The 23,365-nt window shown below is 40.0% G+C and overlaps 1 pseudogene; it reads left to right on the top strand.

Moving 5' to 3' along the window:
- The first annotated feature begins 18,848 nt into the window (after positions 1–18,848).
- LOC127664427 (putative vomeronasal receptor-like protein 4) lies at positions 18,849–19,931 on the top strand (annotated as a pseudogene).
- Positions 19,932–23,365: the final 3,434 nt, after the last annotated feature.

Raw genomic sequence — 23,365 nt, 5'->3', positions numbered from 1 at the left:
AAAGTGCAATACATTCTATATCTCTTCTCTTTGAGCTAATGGTTTATGCATTGTATGTTGCTTTCCCATAGTGAATTTTAGAGATGGGGACATAATGTTTGCTATCCAGTATAGGTTGAACTGGCAGTTTGTATGTAGCACAAGCTGATCTTGAGGTAACTCTGTACCCCCAAATGCTGTGATTACAATATTCCTTCCTTACCAAACTATCATTTGCTATAATATCCTAATTATCACAATTAAATATTAAATTAAATGTTAAATATTTTGGTAATAGATTTCCTTTTCTTAAGAAGGCTGGCACTGCACAATCTTAAGACCTGTTGAAGATTTCTAGGGAGGTGGAAATTGAACTCTTACAATCTTCCTATAACACCATCCCTGTCATATGACTTTATCCTGTCATTTGCACTGTAGAAATGCTAGAGGTAATGCTCTGTCAGAAATTATTATTGCTTTTTTCCCAAAGTCAGAGCATGAAAATCAATAGGTTAGGTGGAGATGATGAAATACCCCTCATCTGAGGTGAGCTAGTACTGCAGAGTGAAGATGACAGTGAGACAAGCAAGGCCACCACAGCACAGCAGATTTGATCACCAACTTCGTGACATTGTTAGATTCCAGAATGAAAAATGACAAGTCAATGATGATGCCCAATTATAACTGGGTTAGAACTTATTATGCTAGTACAAGAAGCTCTGAAAAATAGGCTCTCATAAATGATACTTTTCAGGTTCTATTTACACTTGTGCTGCAACCCAGGGCTTACTGGGACATTAGTGGTTTAAAACCTTGATCATAGATTATAAACACTAGACCTCCACCTCTCACTGTCAGTCACTCCCTATGGTCTCTACTGAACATCCAGGGCTTACTAGGCCTCCTTGTCCTACTCCCCAGTGTCCCCCCTGAACAAATCTTCCCTGATGCTGTGTAGACACATCTGGTGGACCTGAGGATAAGGAGATCAAGGTAGTGAGGGTGCAGAGGGGATCCACTTGCTGGAACCCCAGTAGCATGTTCATGAGAAGTGGCAAGACATTGGAAGCCTTGTGACCTTCACAGCGTCAGGACCAGGAGGATCCCAAGAGTCCAGAAATCATCCTGATTCCAGGTCCTCAAGACACTGCACTGCAGTCATCCAAGGATGATTCTATTCCCAGAAAGCTAGTGAAGCAAATAAAGAAGGAATAAGTAACAATTGTCTACATGTATACTCCCTCAATGCACGTCCATGGTTACCATGTCAGGGAACCACCTCAGCATCTCCTATTTGTCATGGGCTCTCCTAGGAGCCATGAGCATGAGACCAATAGGGAAAGAGGTGTCAGGACTTAACTGCCCTAGCAGGACAGCAAATATTTTATAGAGAAACAGATGCCCTCCACTTTTCACTATCAGAGTACTGTTACAATAATCCTCCCCCCCCCCCAAAAAAAGGGAACATTTTGGCACCAGGTAGCCTGGAGACTCCACAGCCTTCTATGCATAGCCCGCCAGGAGAGAGTGATCTCCCAGCAGTGATTTCACTTCTGAACACAGAGATGAGATCTCCACCTTCTCTCTTGAGGGGATCCAGCTAGGAGCACACAGGGCCTAAGATCAGTGGAGCAGCTGGGACTGAAGTCTTCCTGCCCCCATTTGCACCAGGGAGCTGGGAGACTCCACAGTCTTCTGTGCATAGCCCACCAGTAAAGAGATATCCAAGCACTGCTTTCACTTTTGAGCTCAGAGGAGTAAGGACACAGGCTTACAGGCCCACAGGAGGAATAATCTCCAGCTAGAGACAAGAATACCAAATAGCACCAGATGGCGAAAGGCAAGCACAAGAACCCTACCAACAGAAACCAAGGCCACATGGCAACATCAGAACCCAGTTCTCCCACCACAGAAAGTTCTGGATTCCCCAACACACCGGACAAGCAAGAGTTGGATTTAAAATCTGATCTCATGATGCTGGTAGAGGGCTTCAAGAAAGACTTAAATAACCCCCTTAAAGAAATACAGGAGAACATTGGTCAACAGGCAGAAGCCCTTAAAGAAGAAATGCGAATATCCCTTAAAGAATTACAGGAAAACACAAACAATCAAGTGAAGGAACTGAACAAAACCATCCAGGACCTAAAATAGAAGTAGAAACAATAAAGAAATCACAAAGTGAGACATCTCTGGAAATGAGAAAACCTTGGAAAGAATTCAGGAGTCATAGATGCAAGCATCAACAACAGAATACAAGAGATAGAAGAAAGAACACCAGCTGCTGAAGATACCATAGAAAACATTGACTCGATAGTCAAAGAAAATGCAAAATGTATAAAGCTGGTAATCCAAAATGTCCAGGAACTCCAGGACACAATAACAAGACCAAACCTAAGGAATATAGGTATAGAAGAGAGCAAAGATTTCCAACTTAAAGGGCCAGTAACTATCTTCAACAAAATTATAGAAGAAAACTTCCCTAACCTAGAGAAAGAGATGCCCATGAACATAGAAGTAGCCTACAGAACTGCAAACAAACTGGACCAGAACAGAAAGTCCTCCCAGCATATAATAATCAAAACACCAAATGCACTAAACAAAGAAAGAATATTAAAAGCAGTAAGGGAAAAAAGTCAAGGAACTTATAAAGGCAGACCTATCAGAATCACACCAGACTTCTCACTAGAGATGATGAAAGCTAGAAGATCCTGGGCAGATCTCATACAGACCCTAAGAGAACACAAATGCCAGCCCAGACTACTATACCCAGCAAAACTCTCAATCATCATAGATGGAGAAACCAAGATAATCCATGATAAAACCAAATTTACACAATATCTTCTCACAAATCCAGCCCTACAAAAGACTAATAGATGGAAAACGCCAACACAAGGAGGGAAACTATACCCTAGAAAAAGCAAGAAAATAATCTTCTTCCAACAAACCCAAAAGAAGATATCCACACAAACATAAAAATTATATCAAAAATAACAGGAAGTAACAATCACTATTCCTTAATATCTCCTAATATCAATGGACTCAATTCCCCGATAAAAGACATAGACTAACAGAAACAGTTTTCATGTAAATATTCAATTTTATCAGAAAATGTTTGTAATTCCCCTTTTAATTAATTTAGTAATGTTTTTATGTCTACCATTTTATCTGCATTATTTTTTATGATAATCTTCAATTTTAATATGTCTTTCTATATACTTCCTTTATTTTATCAGAAATGTTTTCAGTGTAAATCTTTGATTTTATCACAAATGTTTCTAATTCCACCTTCAATTAGTTTAGGAAGAGTTTTTATATCTACCATTTTTTATGTAAAATTTTCCCGAAATAGACAATTTTAACATGTTTGTCTATTTATTTCTTGAATTTTACCAGAAATATTTTCCATGTAAATCTTCAATGATATCTGAAAATGTTTATAATTCCACCTTCAATCAACTTAGAATTATCTTTATTTTACCTACATAATTTCCATGATAATCTTTAATTTTAATATGTTTTTCTTTATATTTCTTCAATTTTATCAGAAGTATTTTCCATGTAGATCTTTAAGTTTATCAGAAGATGTTTATAATTCCACTTTCAATCAACTTAGGAATGCTTTTATGCCTACCATGATTATATCTATATAAATTTTCCATGATAATCTTCAATTCTAACATGTTTTTCTACATTTTTCTAAATTTTATCAGAAATATTTTCCATGTAAATCTTCAATTCTATCATAAAATGCTTCTATCCCATATTTCAATTAATTTAGCAGTGTTTTACATGTCTACCACTTTACTCTTTAATTTCCCATGAAAATTGTCAATTTTAACATGTTTATCTGAAATATTTTCCATGTAAATCTTTAATTTTATCATAAAGTGCTTTTACTTCCCTTTAATTCCCTTTTCAATAAATAAAAAAAAATTTTAAAAAAGAAGTAATTGTGTCAGTGAGACCTTTATGCATTGAGCAGCAGCTGCCCTATTCTCTGTTCTCTCTCCTGCAAACTCTCTCAATTTCCACAAATGTAACTGGTTTTCACTATTGTTTAATTGAACTTTGAGCATTGTTTGGTCACATGTACATTGTTCTTTTATCCTTTTGTGAATTGATTATTTAAATCTTTCACACATCTTTAAAAAAAAAAATGAGCATTTTCCAGAAGTCATTCTCACCCCTAATTAGGAGAAAGGCCCAAGCCCTGGCACTGTGAGAAGACAAATTAACCATTGTGGTCCACTTTATTGAGTCCAGGATCTTTCAAACACAGAACACACCAAATTAGCTAATCTCACTTCCCAGATCTTCTAGGGAGAGCCTGACCCTGCTCTCTGGGGCTAGAATTGCAGGCAACAGCCACCCGACCAGGCACATACTTACAAGGAAACACTTTAACTACTGAGCCATCTCCCCAGCCAGGGTTTATGACTTTTCAGTGCCTCCATGTAACAAGGGAATATCCTTTTTCTGAGGTCAACTTGTTGTTCAGAGAGAAGCTAACTCCTCCTAAATTACAATCTCAAGGTGATAATTGTTTGACATTGTTTGCTTCTAGCATCCTAAAGAATTCAGTAAGAATAAACACAATGAAGTGATTCCAGACACTGAAGGCCCGAGAGTTTGGTTACTAAATACTTGGATGGATGTGACTGAAGCTGCCATGGAGCAGAAGCAAGACCATGAAAGTATATTCTTCAATCTTTCCCAGTGAGAACTTTGTCAGGAAACTACATCCTGGTTACAACCCAGAATAGAATCCAGGCCAATGATGATGTCAATAGGGTCACGAAAGCTGAGAAAATCCACTTATTGAATAAAGTGAGGCTTGGTGACATGTTCTTATGAAGCATGTCCCTGTAACTGAAGCAAAATTTGATGGTAAAAACAATGATAAGAAAAGTGGTAAGGATGAGATAACATGGTGACCAGTGTGAAGAATGTCTTCTTGGCCTGGATGGCAGACATGAACGATGATGTCATGAAGCAGAGCTATATTTCAGACATTAAATGGGGGAACAGCAACTCAGACTTCCCCCAGCCCAATGCAATGTGATGCAGGGATTGCACTGAGACCAGAGAAGAAGAGATCTAGCTGTGGAGCAGCATCTAAGGGATAAAGATGTTTCTAACAGTCAGGACACATGGTCTGACAGGGAAAACTTAAGGAACATCTCAGGAAAGGCACTGGGCTGCAACAGAGATTTTGGCACTCTCGGAAAGCACATCTTCTAAAAGGACAAAACAGGTGCATAGTCTGCAAAGAGTTTCTCCATTTTGTAATCTACCTTTCACTCGTGTGTGTGTGTGTGTGTGTGTGTGTGTGTGTGTGTTACAAAAGGTTTTTAACTTCCTGAAGTCCCATTTATCAATTGTCTTGTTTCCTGAGCAACTATGGAGTCCTACTGAGAGCAGGTTTGCCTATGTTTATATCTTGAAAGTTTTCTCCTGCCATTTCCTCCAACAGGTTGTAGTTCGTTGTCTCACATTAAGGTCTTCTGTGCACTGAGAGTCAGTTTTTGTGAAGAACAAGTCATACAGACTTAGTTCTCTTCTCCATGTGGATATCCAGTTCCTGCAGCACGATCTGTCCTCATCTGCAGACCAAGCGTGCAAGACAAACAACCTGATACACGAGACATGCCCACTCTTTAATAAAGGCATGACTAATATGGAGGCAACCTATGCTTTCTGGTTAAATTTAAAACCAATACAGAGGATGGAATTCACATCTGATTCCATAAACCTGGTCAGAAGCCTGTGTCAGGGATGGGACATAGTCTGAGTGAGGAGGCTATAGCTTTCTTTTCCAAAATGAACATGGTGTGTGTGTGTGTCAAATTATAAAACATATTCAAAAAGCATACATTTATGCCCATTGATTAGTAGTGGTATGCGTTATGATTTAGTCACAGAATATTCTCTGCAGTGGGCAGTGGCTGCTGCAAAACTTTATAAATAGACAAACTGGAGATACAGTTTTGCAATTATCATTACTGGTCAATAATATTTCCTGTGAAGTTGACTATGGTGTATTGAGAATAATTTAAAATAAAATCCATTTCAGTTTAAGAATTTTATTTTGTTTACCTTGTAATTAAGGAGTTTCTTTATTTTGAGCTTTTGGACTAGCATCCGCTTATTAGTGAGTGCATACCATGTGTGTTCTTTTGTGGCTGGGTTACCTCACTCAGGTGACACTTTCTAGTTCCATCCATTTGCTTAAGAATTTCATGAATTCATTGTTTTTAATAGCTGAATAGTACTCCATTGTGTATATATATACCACAGTTTCTGTATCCATTCCTCTATTGAGGGACATCTGGGTTTTTTTCAGCTTCTGGCAATTATAAATAAGGCAGCTATGAACATAGTGGAGCATGTGTCCTTATCCCATGTAGGAGCATCTTCTGGGTATATGCCTAGGAGTGGTATAGCTGGATCCACAGGTAGTACTATGTCTAATTTTCTGAGGAATCGCCAAACTGATTTCCAGAGTGGAGAAGTGTTCCTCTTTCCCCACTTTCCATCTACTGTCCCCTGAGTTTTTTATCTTATCCATTCTGCCTGGTGTAAGGTGGAATCTCAGTGTTGTTTTGATTTGCATTTCCCTGATAACTAAGGATGCTGAACATTTCTTTAGGTGCTTTAGAGCCATTTGAGTTTCCTCAGTTGAGAATTCCCTGTTTAGCTCTGTACCCCATTTTTAATAGTGTTATTTGATTCTCTGGAGACTAACTTCCTGAGTTCTTTGTATACATTGGATATTAGCCCTCACCCAGCACAGGAAGCTCAAGGAGGACTTAAGTGAGGGTGCTATGGTTCCTCTGAGAAAGGGGACATAATACTCACAGGAACAACAAGGGAGACAATGTGTGGAGCAGAGTCTGAAGTAAAGGCCACCCAGAGACTGCCCTACCTGGGGATTCATCCTATAAACAGTCACCAAACTCCGACACTACCACAAGAAGCGTGTACCAAAAGGAGCATACCATGGCTGTCTCCAGAGAGGCCCTGCCAGATCCTTACAAATACAGAGGCAGAAACTAGCAACCAACTATTGGACTGGGCTTGGGGTCCCCAACAGAGGATCTGGAGGGTGGTCTGGAGGAGCTGAAGGGGTTTATAGCCCCATGGGAAGAACAATGACTTCAGACACCCAGACACCCCAAGACTCACAGGGACTGAACCATCAACCAAGGGGTACACATGGTTCCAGCCAAAAATGTGGCAGAGAAATGCCTTGTTGAGCATCAATGGGAGAAGTGGTCTTTGGTCAGGTAAAGGCTCAAAAGAGGCCCCAACAAAGGGAAACTGACAGGGGAGGTGGGGGAGGTGGGAGTGTGTCCGGTAGAAATGCATATACATGGAGGCAGGAGGTGGGAGGAGGGGTAGGGAATCTTTGGGGAGGGGGGCTTTTGGGAGGGGGGAAATTGGGAAAGGTTTTACCACTGGCAATGTAAATGAAGAAGATAAAAAAAGAAAAAAATTAAGGGCTTTTCATTTTATAGAATATCAACTTACTTTATTAAGGTAAATTCAGTACTATTAGTTTCTGACATAATTTTCAATAATTCTTTAAGTGTAAAGAAATATTTGAGGGCCAGCAAGATGGCTCTGGGGCTGAAGGCACCTACTGCCAAGCCTAAGAACCTGAGTTTAATCCCTGGGACCCACACCATAGAAGGAGAGAGCCGACTCCTGAAAACCATCCTCTGACTTCCACACACAACACGACATGGTCACCCTCAGACACACACACATGACACAAATAAATCTTTAAAAACTTTTTCAAAATGATTTGGAGATTGAGATATATATATATAATTCTGCATTTAGCATGTGCAAGATTCTGCATTTATCTAAGCACCACATGTAGACTAGACAAGCACCACATGTAGACTAGACACAGACAGATAAACACATGCATGCACACAAGCACACATGCACACCCAACTTAAACAAATAGAAAGTGCAGAGGTAAAATTTAAATCCAATATGTCTGGCTCAAATTTCTTCTGGTTCATCTCTTTTTCAAAACCACTTACAGAGGAAATAATTATCTATATAACAATAAAGTGAATGTGAATAATTTATTGCATTTTAATGTGTGGATTGAGATGATGTATATAAGGAAAAGAATTAAGTAAACAGTATTGATACTGAACAATTTGCCTTCTAAATATATTTATCTTTTTCTTTTTATGCATTTTTCCATAGCGACAGAAATCTGTGTTTCTGTTATGTGTAAGGGGAGGCTATCTCACTAAGATTTTGTTTCCCCATTTGGTTCTTGAGTTGTCAATAAAGAAGGCAGGGGGTGGGGCGTTTGTTGGATGGAAGGACTTCTGGGTCCCAAGAGGAAAAGGAGACCCAGGGAAGGAATGGTGGCTTTTCTGCCATGCTTTGGAATGAGGAGAAAGAGCAGTCATGTAGGGTCTCTAGGCAGCTAGGGCCTGCAGCCTCTGCTACATGCTGTGAGGGCAGTGCAGGGGAGGGGCCAAAGGATGTTGGAGTGGACTAGAGCAGAGGAAGAGACAGAGATAATGAATTGGTAAGGACATGCATTTCCAGGCAGGAAGTGTCTGTGCCCAGTAATTGTGCCTAGAGGCAAGTTGTAAAGGTAATATAGCAGTGTGTGTGTGTGTGTGTGTGTGTGTGTGTGTGTGTGTGTGTGTGTGTGTGTGTTTTATATTCAAGGGTCTCAGGAGTGGGCTGGTAATGTGACCCCTCCAGGAGCAAAGGCAAGTAGGAAAGAGAAGCCAGGTTAGTGCTCAGAGCTAAGCCAGGAGGAGCAAAGGGGAACCCAGAGGGCCTGGTAGCTCCCAGCTAACGCTGTAGCAGGCTTTTAAAACTACACACAACAGGTATGTTCTCCTGAGTACTCCAAAGTACAGGAGAAAATACAAGTTCATCTAGCAGGATACCAGGCAAACTTGAACCCTAGTGTAAGTTCATTACATTATCTCTCCTTCAGTCTCTGGGCTGAGTTTCATGTGGACATTGTCATAAGAGTATTACAAACATTATTTAATTACCTCTAACTTCCTGCCATGGATAATCTCTACTTCCACAGTCAATGACATTATCATGTGACCTTCTGTAAAGTATGTCTGGAAGGACTGGAGAGGTGATTCAGGAGTAAAGTGCACTTGCAACTCTTGCAGGGGACCCTGGGTTTTCGATTCTAACCTCAGCTCTGCTCCCACATTTATTTACGTTGGTTTCCATCCGGGATAGGAAACCAATCCCTTCCTAGGCACCTGAATGAAATATATGGAAGGACACCTAAGTCTTAGAAGTGTTGTTGAAGTTTATAGTAAGTTTTATAGTAAGGATTGTTTTTAGAAAAGACCAGACTTGGAAAGGCATGATATTCCAAGTCCCACCTGATATTTACTGTATTCAGTGTTAGAAATAAACAATCAGTTAGAGCAAAGACTTTCACTACTGATGGATACCAGCAGACAAGGGATGCTAAACTTGTTTTTATTCATGTTTGGGACTTGATCAAGAAGCAGAATCCCAGGGTGCTGAGCATTGCTTTCTTTTACTCCTGTCTAATGAGGGATTTGAAAAGGAAAAGCAAGGCCTGTGTGTCAGAAGCTGGTCCCCAGACAGGCCACATCTTGGAACTTTGAGACACTGAAACAAGTCAGGAGACGCAGAAGCTCAGTTCACAGACACCTGGTTAGTTGTTCATTTCTCACCTCACATCCTTCCGCTCAAAATAATGAAACCCTAATTAAGCTGGAAATAACTTCTGAGCAAAATAGATGTAGTAACTTTGGGAGAGAGGGAAGCTGTACTTCAGGGACTAAGGCTCTGCAGTGACTTTCCTTCCCCCTGACACTGTGAAAACATAAAACCTTAAGTTTGAAATACTTGATGACAGCCATGAGCCCCACAGATCCAGACACTAAAAACATGACCTGGCAAGTGTCACCTTCCCAGAGGTGCCCCAGAGCTTGACTGCACCACAGAGGTCCACGTGAGTATACAAAGGTAAGAACTTCATCCCCTCAGCTGTGCCACAGAGAGTTTTATCAAAGTTTAAGTCTCTCTCGGAAAAAATCAGGGAGGAATTGAGAGCTCCGTAAACCTTGGGACCTCTGCATTCCTCTGACCCTGACAAGGCTGGTCCCTGGCTCCAGAAAGATCAAAGGAAATAAATTCCTGGAGATACAGAAATGGGACAGAAATGCTGAGGCATCACAATGCATCCTCAGGCTGTCAGAGCTCTGGGTGGGTCTTTGTCTGAGTTTACCTCCTCATTTTCTTAAAGAATCAGTAAGATAGAGACACATTAAAAAAACACCCCTGTATCATCAGCAGTGGAAGGAATGAGGCAATAAATATTTTTCAACAGTTTACATAGGGAGACTCTGTCTCAAAAATAACATGACAAAACAAAAACAAAACAAAACCAGTGTTTAGGTCGAAGTTTGATAGCATTGTGACTTCACAGTGCTATCACAGGTGTTGATAAAGTTCATACTTTTCACTTTTGTACATTTCCAGTCTTCAAATATTGGCGCATGTTTTCTTTTATAATAACTTTATAATTCACAATGTGAAGGTTTTTCTCTGTATGCTTCCTTAAAATCTATCCATTCTATCACATGACATCATACATATTCATCTCAACTATACACATTGTATAGTTGAACTATACACCACTAAGAGTTACAGTTACCATTACAGTCTTGAGAATTCCTGCTATAAGGATCCAGGCTGTGAACTAGTACACCCTGAATTAGCTCATCTTAACTTTATCCCAGCATTAAGCAGCAAAAAAGAAATAATCGTTTTTGTTTTGTTTGCTTCCTTGTTTCTCTTTTAGAAAACCAGGGTGGATGATTGTTACCTACCTCAGCCTCTTGAAAGTTAGACTCACCCACATATCTAAACAGAAGTACATCCCATCTTTTAAAATAATTTTCTATAGCAGTTCCCAAGAGAATGTGGAAGATTAGTCACCTTTCCCTCCCATGACACGTTGACTTCAGTAGAAGGAATCAAATATTAGAACATCAGAATCTGCTCTCAAATATGATTTGAAGTTTGGAAAACAGAAGAGTGGACTAGAAAAGTAGGAATCCCCATGAAAGCAAGCATTAAATAAACAGAACAATGTTACTATTTTCCATCAGAATCTGGAGTGAATTGATACCAGGGATTTTTACAGACTCCAATCACTGACTAAACACTTAATTTTTATGATAAATATGTTAATGAAAACTGATATGCTCGGTATTAATATCTGAGGCATATTTCATTATGTGTAGATATTTAGGATGGCATTGTGATTTCTAGGAGGTACTGAAGCAGGCAATAATTACTTCTTTGTCAGAGGAGCAGTTGAAAGGCAATGACTGACATTTCCATAGTGAGGAGACCACCTGGACCAGAAGCCGTAAACAAAGCTAAGGTCATATAGGTCACTAGTGAGATCATCAGACATAGTGATCAATGAAATTGAATTGAAGACTCAGACGTAAGTCTACACAAGTCTGGACAACTGCTTTTTGACAAACAAGGCAAAGACAGAAATTGGAGAAACAAAAGGAGAGTAGGCCCTACACTCTCCTGGGCAGCACAATAGAGCTGACCTTGGCTGCTAGTGTGTTGACCTTGGGGACATGAGAGCAAGAAAGAAGGCAGTCTGACCAGCTCAGAAGCCTCTCAAACCCAACTCAAGGGCTTTGAATTGGCCCACCCCCACATCTACCACATGAATAAACTGTTGGAATGAATGAAGGGCCTGGTTCTACAGATCCAAAACTAAAGGGTCTCCATGACATAGGCCAAAAAACGGAAATATGAGGAGTCCCAGTGAGGTCCCAGTATTGATAGAAAAGCAGAAACCAGACCAAGGAGTCAGTACAATGAACATTTGCAAGCAAATGGACATTGTGGACAAAAGGGAATGCCATGTGACACACAGCTATACACTACAGCTTCCACAATGAATTTTTTTTTAATGTATTGCTGGGGAGATTACAAAGGGGGTTGGTGGGTACATGGGAAAGGCAGATGACTGGGATTAGGGTACATGATTGGAAGTTCACAAAAAACTAATAAAATGTTTTTAAAAATCCTCAACTGAAAATTAATAGAGGAATAGGCATAAAAACTGAATAATGTTGGGACAGAGACAGACACATTGATGACTGGGATAGAATTGAGGATATAGAAATAAAACCACAAACTTACAGACACTTGATCTTTGACAAAGAAGCCAAAAAGATACAAGGGAAAAAAGAAAGCATATTCAATAAATGGTGCTGGTCTAATAGGCTGTCTGTATGTAGAAAAATGAAAATAGACCCATATTTGTCACCTTGCACAAGGCTCAAGTCCAAGTGGATCAAAAAGCTCAGCATAAAACCAGATACACTGAATCTACTAGAGGAGAAAGTGGGAAAGAGCCTTGAACTCATTGGCACAGAGGGAAATTTCCTAAACAGAACTCCAATGGCTCCTGTTCGAAGATCAAAGAACTAATAAATGAAACTGGAAAGCTTCTGTAATGCAAATGACATAGTCAATAGGACAAATCAGCAAGCTACAAACTGGGAAAAAATCTTCACTAACCCCACATCTAATAGAGACCCAATATCCAAAATATATAAAGAACTCAAGAAAGTAATAACCAAAAAACCAAACAACCCAATCAAAAAAATGGGGTATAGAACTAAACTGAGGTTTCACAAGTGAGGAATCTTGAAAGGCTGAGAAGCACCTAAAGAAATGTTCAAAGTCCTTAGTAACCAGAGAAATGCAAATCAAAATGACCCTGAGATTCCAGCACACACCAATCAGAATGGCTAAGATCAAAACCTCTGCTAAAAACACTTGTTGAAGAGCATGTAGAGAAAGAGGAACACTCCTTCATTGCTGGTGGGATTGCAAACTGGTACAACCACTCTGGAAATCAGTCTGGAGATTCCTCAGAAAACTGGAAATAGACCTACCTGAAGACCCAGCTATACCATTCTTGGGAATATACCGAAAAGATTCCCCACCATGCTACAGGGGCATGTGTAGTGCCATAACTTATTGGAAACTATGTTCATAGAGGCCTTATATGTGATAGCCAGAAGATGGAAACTGCCCAGATGTCCCACAACAGAAGAATGGATACAGAAAATCTGGTTCATTTGCACAATGGAATAATATTCAGTTATTAAGAAAGAGGACATCCTGAGTTTTGCAGACAAATACATGGAACTAGACATCATCTTGAGTGAAGCAACAAAGATCCAAAAGGACATGCACGGTATGTACTCACTAATAAGTGGATGTTATCCAAGAAAAAAAAAGTACAGAGTACCCAAGATACAGTCCATAGAACTCAAAAAATGTCAGCATGCTAATTGCCCAAGTGAGGACTCCTCAATCCCACTTGGGAGGGAGAACAAAGAGGGAGGAAGGGAGGGAGCTGGGAGGGAAAGTGGACGCAGGGGTGGGAGGAATGGAAGGGAGCGGGGAACCTGATCTGGTATATTTAAATTTATTCTAATTAATTAATTAATGAACAAATAAATGAATGAATAAATAAAGGATCTCAACATCAGACATAATACATTGAACCTAACAGAAGAGAATGCAAGAAATAGGCTTTAATCAGTGACACAAGAAAAGACTTTTTAAACAGAAAACACATAGGACAGACTTTAAGACCAACAATTAATAAATGAAGCCTCATGAAACAAAAAGGCTCTGTGCAGCAAAGGACACTACCATTCACTCAAAGTAGCAAGCTACAGCATAGCAAAATATCTTCAACAATTATACCTGTAACAGTGTGTAATGTGTAGACTATACAAAGCACTAAAATAAAACTGGTCATCAAGAAAACAAATAACCCAATTTAAAAATGGAATATATATCTAAACAGAAACCTCTCAAAAGATAAAAACAAATGAATGAGAAACACTTAGAGAAATGTCCAACACCCTTAGCCATCATGGACATGTGAATTAAAATTTCTATGAAATTTCATCCTACTTGGTCATCCAGTCAGAATGACCAAGATCAGTGAAAAAAAATGCATGCAAGTGAGGACTCCAGGAAAGGGAAGCAATTGTTCACTGTTGATGTGAGTTCACACTTATAGAGTCACTACAGACATCATTGGGGAGATTCCTTGGGAAGCTAAGAATCGATCTTCCTTAAGATCCAGGTACCCCAAGCATGTATATATATCCCAAGTTCAAGTTACTAATGAGGCACTTGCTTATCCGTGCTCATTGCTGCTCCACTCATTAGAGCCAGAAGTTTGAAAGTGCCTGAATGTCCATCAGCTGATGAATGCATAATGAAAATGTGGTGTTTACAGAGTGCAATGCTACTCAACTGTTTAAAAAAGGAAATTTACACACAAAAAAAAGATGGAGCTGGGAACAATCATTTTGACAGAGGTCACCCAGACCCTAAAGGAAAAATATTACATGATTTCTCTTATATATGGATATTAGCTCTTAGGTTGTCACTACATGTGCTATAATCTATATAACTACAGGCATCAGGTGTCTAGTGTGGGACCAGGAGAGAAAATGGGATTTACCAAGGAAATGGAATTAGAATACAATATTGTTAGGATGAAACAGGAAGGGAGGTGGGACTGAAGGGTAAAGGAGAGAAATAGAGAGGGTCGACTAGCTCTAAAGTCCTTTTGAAAAGGCATATAGAATCTTACTACTATACGAGCTTTCTAAAATACACACATATACAAAAGGAAGTGAGTCACCATGTAATGGGGAGAAATGTCCCAACTAGACTTTTTATACCAATAAGTAAAACCTCCCAGGTCAAGAATGGGTAACATTTTATTGAGTCATTGACCAAAGGTGTCCTATGGAGCCTCCTCCAAATGTCACAGGATACTACTGCCAAGGCTATTGATTGCACTCCATAACTGAATGGAAAGGTCCTTGCTGAGGGAACCATGTATGTCATCAAAGAAGAGAATTCAAGCTGGTTTCCAATTAGCAGTTTCAGGACTCCTAACCAGCATTCACAGAACTTAAAGGTAGTCTTCAAATCACCAGAGGTGAAGGGCAATCATCACTATCATGCAATGAAAAACACTGCTCTCTGCCATGGTGACCTGCCTCCAATAGATATTGCTGCAATAGTGACACAAAAGTTATTGAAGTAACCAATCACTTTGCCTTTGAATTTAAGGACTACTTCATAAAAGTAAACCCATACCTGACACTGTTAAAGTGGTCAGATACATGAGACTAGATAGGACATGTGCCTAACAAAAACTCTACTAGACATACCCATAGATCAGTGGATCCTTCAACTTTCATCTGAGAAGCTTCTTCTTTCAGCTGATGAGAATTAACACAGAGACCTGCAAGTGGGCAATGTGTAGAGAATGAGACACTTTGAAGCACTTGGTCTTGAACGGGATATTTTCATCAACTCCCACTCCTCAAGCCTCAGAGATCCATTCAGAAGAATTAAGCACAAAGGTTGGAAGACCCAGAAAGGATAGAATACTATGAGGAAACATGGTGTTCCAAATACAACAGGATTGATGCCCAAATGAACCAAGACAAATGTAGCATCACACAAGACCTACACAATGTCAAGTTAGACAGGGTCACAGCACTAAGAGAGAGAGGTCAACATGGGGTCCCATCACTAAATACTGAACCTATTTGCACTTAGTAACTGCTGGAAAGGGGACACTGACTTCTCCCTAACAGAACTTTGGGGCAGGCCCTATGTCCAGGAATAGTTATCTAACACAAAGTGGACTCCATGGTTCATTTTGTTTTATGGGCTTTTGTTCTATTTTGTTTGAGGTTTTCTCCCACTTTGATTTGTTCTTTGATTCCTTTGATTTCCTTTTCTCCTGGCTTTAAGCTTAGGTGGTTTTCTTGTGGGAGGAAGCATAACACAAAGGGCAAACATTAAGTAAGGTTCATAGGGAGCCATGGAGAACATGCAAGGGGATGGGAGACAGAAACAATCTTATCAAAATACATTTTACAAAAAAATTTAAGAAAAGAAAATAACATCAGAAAAATACTCAGGAGCAACTATAGAGCATGCAGCAGACATTCAAAGCAGTGCGGAGAGCACAGCAGATCCTTGTTACTGTGTCTGAACATGACATTGAAGACAGCTCTTGGCTGTATACTCAATGGTAATTATTATGAAGTAATATGCTTCAAAATTATTCAGAAAGTGATCACATGGGATTATCAAAGCAATCCTCAGTTTGGGGGCACATGGAAGGAAAGAGGCAAGACTGGAGTTAAAACCAAAGGGCCAGAACCCCTGGGCCCTGTTCACCACCCTTCCCCTTACCCACAGACACTGTAATTAGGATCATAAAGTTTCTGGGTTCAGCAAATGACAGCACCAGAGAGAAGGCAGAGCTGCCCTCAGGGATGGAGACAGAAGAGCCTTTTCCCTGACGAAGCCAAACTTAAGGTGGTGACATCCTGACACCTTGCTTGAACACAAAGACTTGAGGTTAATAAACAGGGCCTGGCTGTGCTGTAAGGAGACGCACCCTGAACCCTGCACAGACTGCACAGGTGAGTGCTGCCATGTCATCTTGGATGGGGCTTTCTGACTTTGGAAGAAATCTGTGGAGGTCCCATGTATTGGGGAGAAGGATGTGTGCCCCCCTCCCCCTGTCACTCAGAGAAAGGACAGTGACAGGATTCAGGTAGAAGATGATCGATCATTCCCTAAGTGCAATCCAGAATTGTTTCAATGTCGACAAGGGCAGTGTGTGTGTGTTCACTGGGAGTGATATTCTTCTTACCTTGGACAGGCAGGGTAGGAGACTGAGGCACCTGCAGTGTACTCTGGAGTAGGAAGCTCTTGCTCCCTTAGCTTCTGCACTATCTGTGTGATTTGCCTCCAAAGGCTGAGTACTTAGATCTGAGATAACTTCTGGTGACTCGAGTCCTTTGTATCCTTTGTAGATAGAATAGTCTTTCTTTCCTTATCATGATTTCATTTATTGTGAATTTCTTCTCTTCTAAACCTAATGTAAACCATGGAGTATGAGAATTGTGGATAAAACAGCATGAGGTTACATACTAATTCTAACAACCTATTTTACAAAATTGATCTTTAAAACATTCTGGACACTTCTCTAAGTTTTATGCATGATAGTTCACTGACTCTCTAAAATATACATATATTGTACAAAATATAATTTACATTAAAAATAGTTTTTAAAGAAGCCAAAAAATAATATGCTCAAAGTAATGAATATGAATTGGGAAATCCAAAACCTTAATTCACAGAAAGCATGCTCTGGTGAATCCTGGCATTTCTATCTAAAGCTCTGGTAGTCTTTAAACTTCTAGAATATGTATGACCTTCCACCACATCAGAACCATCAGTTAAGTGGTTGAGCACAGACTCAATTGATTCATTCTAGCACTGTAGAGGTAAGAAGCTTGTTAAAGCTAATTTAAAATGTATATATGCAGACTGAAGAGCAGACTCTGTGGGTAAGAGTACTCACTGTTCTTGGAGAATTCCCAGATTCAATTATCAGCACCCACATAGCAGCTAAGAACCATGTGCAACTCCAGTTTCACCTTTCTCTGGCCTCTGCAGGCACGAGGACACAACTAGTGTCCAGACATATATGCAAACAAAACACACAAATACAAAAGATAACTAGCATTAAAAAGAAATAAAATATAAATTTCTCTCTGAAAGTTCCTAAATAGATGAAAATGTATAAATTTTGCACTCGGAGCGAGACTATTCAGGAAAGAAAACAAACTTCCTCATTTCAATATGTATTATTGATATATCAAAAATCTTTAAAAATACAAGTTATGTTGTACTGAAGCATCTGTCAGGTCTTCTCAGCACATAGTTGATAAAAGCAGACTAACAGACATCACAGTCCTGAGGTTCAGGGAAATTGAAGGAGACACATCTGGCTTGAAATCAGATTACAAAGAGAAAATTACATGTACCATTGTCACATTACACACACCCTTGTGTAGTAAGCCACCTTTTGTTCATCTCTATTACAAGATGGCGCTGGCCACATGCAGCTCCCTGGTAGTAAATTACTTTAGTACATGCGCAGTGTGCTGTATTCGTTATCACACTTACATGCTAATGAAGAACTCACTTAGTTCACCAATGAGGAAATGGCTGGCTATCTCTCTTGGCAGACGGGACTGAGTAGGCTATATAAGGTCAGGCTGGGAGAGAGCCCGGGGCCGCCAAAAGAAGAAATCAGCTTAATTCAAGGTTTCCCGAATAATCCATAAGAAGGAAGAAACTCCCTGGTGTTGCGTCCTCTTTGCCAGCGAGGGTGGGCGTGACATTTGGGAGTTTCTTTCAGCACCATCTTGTAATAGAGATGAACAAAAGGTGACTTACTACACCCTTGTCATGGAGTAAGTTGCAGTATTTCATAGGCTTAGGAAAAGCTGAAAGTAATTCAGAGATAAATTTGGCAAACAGCATCTAATTAATCTATGTGATCCTTATTGCCAAGGTCAACTCAGAGTTGGAGACAAAGAAAATTCACACGACTTTCCCTGGAAAGCAACCCGGTTTGGGCAAGTATTACCCTTCTTTAAATTAGCTACAGTTTTTATTAGTGCAATGTGGTTCTTAAGAGATAGGTCTGTACTGATCTGCAGAGAAAACCTGGGAAAGGAGGCATCTAAGTCGATGCATAAATATCGTGACTTGGAAATTGAATGATGTTGTCCTTTGTTTGGATTTCTCATAGAAAAAAATTTAGAGATGGAGAATATAAAGAACGACCTTCTGTGAAGGCTAAGAAGGTATCAGCATGGTGCTCATGCCCAATTGTCATTGTCGTCATCATCATCAGCATCTCCATGTCAGCAGAACCAAGAACAGAAGGTCCAAGAGCAAAATCAGGCATCTGTAGCAAAGAAATCTGTATTTACATAACACATTGTTCATTTGACTAAAGAAAACAGAAAACCCACAGGCATGAACTATATCTTGTTTACTTCCTTATGCTTCTCAGGTTTTTCCTAGTTTTAGCCATGAAGATAATTTGGAGTGACCTCATCCAGAGAATAGTTATCATTTCACTTACTGGATTTGGAGTTTTAGGAAACATCATCTTATTTGTGAAACATGTGTATATTTTCATCATGGGTCCTGAGAACAAAAATATAGATGTTATTCTCATCCACTTGGCTTTTGTAAACACAATCATTATTTATTGCATAGGGGTCAGAAACATAGCCAAAATTTTTTATATCAGAAACTTCCTAGGTGATGTGGGTTGTAAAACTATAGTTTATCTAGAAAGAGTTGCCCGTGGCCTCTCCATCTGCACCACCTGTCTCCTCAGCATGGTCCAGGCTGTCACCATCAGTCCCAGGGCCACCCTTTGGAGAAAGCTCAAGCCACACACTGCATGGCATGTTCTTGCCTTTCTCCTCCTCTTTTGGATCTTTAATTCCCTGATAAGCTGCAACTTGCTGCACTATATCACAGCAGGCAGGAGCATGAACAGGTCTGTAGTTGGGATGTTTACTGGGTATTGCTATATGCTGCCATCCAGGCACACAGTTAAGTGGTTGTTCCTCTCTCTCATGACTCTTCGTGATGTCATTTTCCAGAGTCTCATGGGCTGGAGCAGTGGGTCCATGGCTCTCCATCTATACAAACATCATGTCCGTGTCCTCTACCTTCACAGCTCCAGGTCAGCAAACAATTGCAGGCCAGAAATCAGAGCTACCCAGAGGGTTCTTACTCTCATGACCTGTTTCCTCATCTTCTATTTGGCAGATTTCATTTTCTCCTTATATATAGGTTCCACGGTGACAAATAACTTTACAATACCAAATATGAAAGCCTTGTTAGTACTTAGCTATGCTGGTCTCAGCCCCTTTGTCCTGATTATCTGGGATGTCCATATTGCTAAGACCTGCTGTGTCTCCTGAGAAATAATAAATTTCTTTTCATATCAGGTCTATATGATCTAATGCTATATACACTGAAATAGCTTTGCCTTGCCATACTAATGTATCATAACAATATATTAATTGAGAAAATAGATGTTTCTTTACATGTAGCTGGTGTTAGATAACGAAAGAATGGTACAGGCTCTAGGAAGTGGGCAGGGATGCTCACTAACCCACTATTGTGCCATTCAAAACATGCAGTTTAGCTTGCTGCATCCTTCATAAGGAAATACAAGAGGACATGCACTCACCCACAATTAGAATTTTATTGTTTCACATGCTAGATTTTATGCTTATAAGGACCCACACAATTCTCCTGCCTTTATGTTTCTTCTACTGCTCTTTCATGATCTCTGACTCCACTATTTATTTGCGAAGCACCTACTACATGCCAGAGGCTGTTCTAAACCAATGAGCAAGTGAAGAAGGATGCCAGGAAGCATCCTTTATCAGAAGGTCTCTTACAAAGTGGACATGACCAGAGAGAGAAGCTAATTCACTGAATATAGTAAGTGCTTGGCATTTCAGGGTACAAAGCACTAAAGAACTGGTAAAAATATGTACTGTATATGAATTCCACATGCATTAAAGACATCGACACTGGATGGTGATTGCTAAAGAAACTCTACTTTATGCTGGGCATCTATGTTACTATCCACCTGCCATATGTCTCTGACTCCAGTCCCTGAATGATAAGTTCTCAGCTGGCTTGACTCAGTCACCCCAATACGAAAATGTACAAATGATCTTCTATGTCTTATGATACAACTAAACTGCTATTGTGGCTTTTGTAACTTTTTATGCAGAGACCTAAATATTGTTTTAAGTTGACTTATCCACTTACACTAGCAGCGCAGACCATTATTACTTGCTTATGTAGAGACTGAAGGTCTATTTGTGTTTTTACCTTAAAATAAAAACCTCCATACACTTCCCTCATGTTTGATATTATGCTTTTAGGTTGGTACCATGTTAGCAGCTATTCAATAAATCTTTAAATTACATTAGACCCCATACTCATGCCAGTGGTTCAGGATAGTTCCAAAGGAGAGTAAGTCCAAGGTGGACTTGATAAGTCCCCAAAACCATAGACTACAACTGCCAAAAGTTTGCAAATTAAAAGCAGAACAAAGTGTGCTTCTGAAACTTGGAGTAATTTGTGAGTTGTTGTGTTCTTTTGGAGTCCTGAAGTTTGGAGAGATAAACGCAATATCAGACACAATTGTAGACCCAGGCTCTGGCATAGAGTTGAAACCTATTGTTTTGTTGTGTGAATGAAGATGGCACCACATGTCTGAGTGCATCTGGTCTTCCCTGATTATGCTCTGGTATGGTCTCTTTCTGTTGTTCTCTGTTGTCTGTTGTATTTATGTTTCCAGGTTTTGTTGCAGAGGTTGGAGGGAAACTGAGAGCACAGTAAAGAAGCCCTGAGCAGCCTGCATCTTGGCTGCTCCTCCTGGCTGCTTCCACACTAGCTCTCCCCTGGGTCTTGCTTTGTCCCTCACAGTGGCTTACTATGACCTGGTACATCAGGCTTACATTTGGGATCCTTTTCCTTCATTCTGCTTTGAGGGATGTCTTTTTCCCTGCTTGTTTTATCTCCCAGCTGGTTCCTGTCTCTGACAATGGAGCTCCAGCTGTGGCCACCCAGCAACACTGCCCTGGGGCAATTGTTTTTTTTTTTTAATTTTATTTTCTATATTCTTTGTTTACATTCTAAAAGCCTTCCCCTTTCCTAGTCCCTTCCCCCATATGTCCCATAAGTCCTCTTCTCTCCATCCATTCTCCTATCTTTCCCCCTTCCTTTTCTCTGTACTGGTACTCCCCTACAATGCTGGATCAAGCCTTGTCAGGATCAGGGCCCTCTTCTTCCTTCTTCATGGGAATCATTTGATATGCTAATTGTATCTTCAGTATTCAGAGCTTCAGGGCTAATTAATATCCACTTATCAATGATTGCATTCCATGTGTATTCTTTTGTGATTGTGTTACTTCGCTTAGGATGATATTTTCCAGTTCCATCCATTTGCCAAGAAAATTCATGAATTCATTGTTTTTAATTGCTGAATAGTACTCCATTGTGTATATATACCTCATTTTCTGTATCCATTCCTCCATTGAGGAATATCTGGGTTCTTTCCAGCTTCTAGCTATTATAAATAGGGCTGCTGCGAATATAGTGGAGCATGTGTCCTTATTGCAAGCTGGGGAATCCTCTGGGTTTATGCCCAGGAGAGGTATAGTAGGGTCCTCCGGAAGTGTCATGCCCAGATTTCTTAGGAACTGCCAGACTGATTTCCAGAGTGGTTGTCCCATCTTACAATCCCACCAGAAGTGAAGGAGTGTTCCTCTTTGTCCACATCCTCGCCAACACCTGCTGTCTCCTGAGTTTTTAACCTTAATCATACTGACTGGTATGAGGATAAAACTCAGGGTTGTTTTGATCTGCATTTCCCTAATGGCTACTGATGTTGAGCATTTCTTAAGGTACTTCACAGCCATCCGAATTTCTTCAGGTGAAAATTCTTTGTTTAGGTCTGTACCCCATTTTTAATAGAGTTATTTGGTTCCCTGGGGGTCTAACTTCTTGAGTTCTTTGTGTATATTGGATATTAGCCCTCTATCGGATGTAGGGTTGGTGAAGATCTTTTCCCAATTTGTTGGTTGACGTTTTGCCCTTTTGACAGTGTTCTTTGCCTTACAGAAACTTTGTAATTTTATGAGATACCATTTGTCAATTCTTGATCTTAGAGCATAAGCTATTGGTGTTCTGTTCAGGAACTTTTCCCCTGTGCCTATGTCCTCAAGGGTTTTCCCCAGTTTCTTTTCTATTAGTTTCAGTGTGTCTGGTTTTATGTGGAGGTCCTTGATCCACTTGGAGTTGAGCTTAGTACAAGGAGATAAGAATGGATCAATTCACATTCTTCTGCATGCTGACCTCCAGTTGTGCCAACACCATTTGTTGAAAAGGCTATCTTTTTTCCACTGGATGTTTTCAGCTACTTTGTCGAAGATCAAGTGATCATAGGTGTATGGATTCATTTCTGGGTCTTCAATTCTATCCCATTGGTCCACTTGCCTGTCCCTGTGCCAATACCATGCAGTTTTTAACACTATTGCTCTGTAGTATTGCTTGAGGTCTGGGATACTAATACCCCCAGAAGTTCTTTTACTGTTGAGAATAGTTTTAGCTATCCTAGGGTTTTTGTTATTCCAGATAAATGTGAGAATTGCTTTTTCCAACTCTGTGAAGAACTGAGTTGGAATTTTGATGGAGATTGCATTGAATCTGTAGATTGCTTTTGGCAAGATGGCCATTTTAACTATATTAATCCTGCCAGTCCACGAGAATGGCAAATTTTTCCATTTTCTGAGGTCTTCTTCGATTTCCTTCTTCAGAGACCTGAAGTTCT

This window comes from Apodemus sylvaticus, chromosome 14 (genome assembly GCF_947179515.1).
Source record: "Apodemus sylvaticus chromosome 14, mApoSyl1.1, whole genome shotgun sequence".
NCBI lineage: Eukaryota > Metazoa > Chordata > Mammalia > Rodentia > Muridae > Apodemus > Apodemus sylvaticus.
Note: the sequence above shows the minus strand (reverse complement) of the source record. Positions and strands in the feature narration are given on the sequence as shown.